Genomic DNA, 2,817 nt, shown 5'->3' on the forward strand with positions numbered 1-2,817 from the left:
GTTCTTTCCATAGTTTGGCTATTGTGGACATTGCTGCTATAAACATTTGGGTGCACGTGGCCCTTTGGATCACTACATTTGTATCTTTAGGGTAAATACTCAGTAGTGCAATTGCTGAATCATAGGGTAGCTCTATTTTCAACCTCCATGCTGTTTTCCAGAGTGGTTGCACCAGCTTGCATTCCCACCAACAGTGTAGGAGGGTTCCCCTTTCTCCACATCCTCGCCAGCATCTGTCATTCCCTGACTTGTTAATTTTAGCCATTCCGACTGGTGTGAGGTGGTATCTCCTTGTGGTTTTGATTTGTATTTCCCTGATGCTGAGTTATGTGGAGCACTTTTTCATGTGTCTGTTGGCCATCTGGATGTCTTCTTTGCAGAAATGTCTGTTCATGTTCTCTGCCTATTTCTTGATTGGATTATTTGTTCTTTGGGTTTTGAGTTTGCTAAGCTCTTTATAGATTTTAGGATACTAGCTCTTTATCTGATATATCATTTGCAAATATCTTCTCCCATTCTGTCAGTTGTCTTTTGGTTTTGTTAACTGTTTCCTTTGCTGTACAAAAGCTTTTGATCTTGATGAAATCCCACTACCTCATTTTTGCCCTTGCTTCCCTTGCCTTTGGTGATGTTCCTAGGAAGAAGTTGCTGCGGCTGAGTTCTAAGAGGTTGCTGCCTGTGTTCTCCTCAAGGATTTTGATGGATTCTTTTCTCACATTGAGGTCCTTCATCCATTTTGAGTCTATTTTCATGTGTGGTGTAAGGAAATGGTCCGATTTCATTCTCTGCATGTGGCTGTCCAATTTTCCCAACACCATTTGTTGAAGAGGCTGTCTTTTTTCCATTGGATCTTTTCTGCTTTGTTGAAGATTAGTTGACCACATCTATGGCCTTTATTATGTTGAGGTATGTTCCCTCTAACCCTATTTTGTTGAGGATTTTTATCAAGAATCAATGTTGCACTTTGTCAAATGCTTTTTCTTCATTTATTGATTCATTTAATTATTAATTCATGTATTGGTTCTTATCCTTTCTTTTATTAATGTAGTGTAGTACGTTGTTGATTTACAAATATTGAGCCACCTTGCAGTCCAGGAATAAATCCCACTTGGTCATGGTAAATGATTCTTTCAATGTACTGTTGGATTCAATTTGCTAGTATTTTGTTGAGAATTTTTACCTCCATGTTCATCAGGGATATGGGCCTGTAGTTCTCTTTTTTAGTGGAGTCTTGGTCCAGTTTTGGAATCAGGAAAATGCTGGCCTCATCAATGAGTTTGGAAGTTTTCCTTCCATTTCTATTTTTTTTTTTTTTTGGAACTGTTTGAGAAGAATAGTATTAATGCTTAGTATATTCTGCCAAAGCGAGCACAGGTGTTGACTCTTCTTTAAATGTTTGATAGAATTCCCTTGTGAAGCCATCTGGCCCTGCACTTTTGTTTTTGATTATTTATGAAATTTCTTTGCTGGTTATTGGTCTATTCAAGTTTTCTATTTCTTCCTGTTTCAGTTTTGTAGTTTATATGTTTCCAGGAATTTATCCATTTCTTCCAGTTTGCCCATTTGGTAGCATATAATTTTTCATAATATACTCTTATAATTGTTTGTATTTCTGTAGTGTTGGTTGAGACTTCTCCTCTCTCATTTGTGATTTTATTTATTTGGGTCCTTTCTCTTTTCTTTTTGACAAATCTTGCTAGGTATTTATCAATTTTATTAATTTTTTCAAAGAACAAGTTCCCAGATCTTGGTTTCATTGATCTCTTCTGTTTTTGTTTGTTTCTATATCATTTATTTCTGCTCTAATCTTTATTATTTTCCTTCCTCTGCTGGCTTTAGGCTTCATTTGTTATTCTTTTTCTAGCTCTTTTAGTGTAAGTTTAGGCTGTTTGAAATTTTTCTTGCTTCTTGAGGTAGGCCTATATTACTATATGCTTCCTCCTTATGACTGCTTATGCTGCATCCCTAAAGTTTTGGACCATAGTGTTTTCATTTTCATTTGTGTCCATGTAGTTTTTAATTTCTTCTTTAATTTTTTGGTCGACCCATTCGTTCCTTAGTAGCATGTCCTTTAACCTCCATGTATTTGTGGACTTTCCATATTTTTTCTTGTGGTTGACTTCAATCTTCATAGTGCCATGGTCAGAAAATAAGCATGGTATAATCTCAATCTTTTTGTACTGGTTGAGGCCTGATTTGTGACCCCGTATGTGGTCTATTCTGGAGAGTGTCCCATGTGCTTTTAAAAAGAATGTATTCTGCTGCTTTAGGATGAAATGTTCTGAATATATCTGTTAAGTCCATCTGATCCAGTATGTCATTCAAAGCCATTGTTTCCTTGTTGATTTTTTGCTTAGATAATCTATGTGATGTGAGTTGAGCGTTAAAGTCCCCTACTATTGTATTATTATCAAAGAGTTCGTTTATATTTCTTATTCATTATTTTATACAAGTGGGTGCTCCCAAGTTAGGGGCATAAATATTTACAATTGTTAGATTTTCTTGTTGGATAGTTCCCTTTTTTATGATATAGTGCCTTTCTTCATTTCTTGTTACAGTATTTGGTTTAAAAACTACTTTGTCTGATAGAAGTATTGCTACCCTGGCTTTCTTTTGCTGTCCATTTGCATGATAAACGTTTTTCCATCCCCTCACTTTCTGCAGGTGTCTTTAGGTCTAAAATTGTCTCTGGTAGGTAGCACATAGATGGGTCTTTTTTTTTTTTTAAATCCATTCTGACATTGTATGTCTTTTAATTGGAGTGTTTAGTCCATTTATATTCAGAATAATTATTGATAGATATGTATTTAGTGCCAT

Source organism: Mustela putorius, unplaced genomic scaffold, assembly GCF_011764305.1.
Source record: "Mustela putorius furo isolate JIRA1106 unplaced genomic scaffold, ASM1176430v1.1 tig00003896_pilon_pilon_pilon, whole genome shotgun sequence".
Lineage (NCBI taxonomy): Eukaryota > Metazoa > Chordata > Mammalia > Carnivora > Mustelidae > Mustela > Mustela putorius.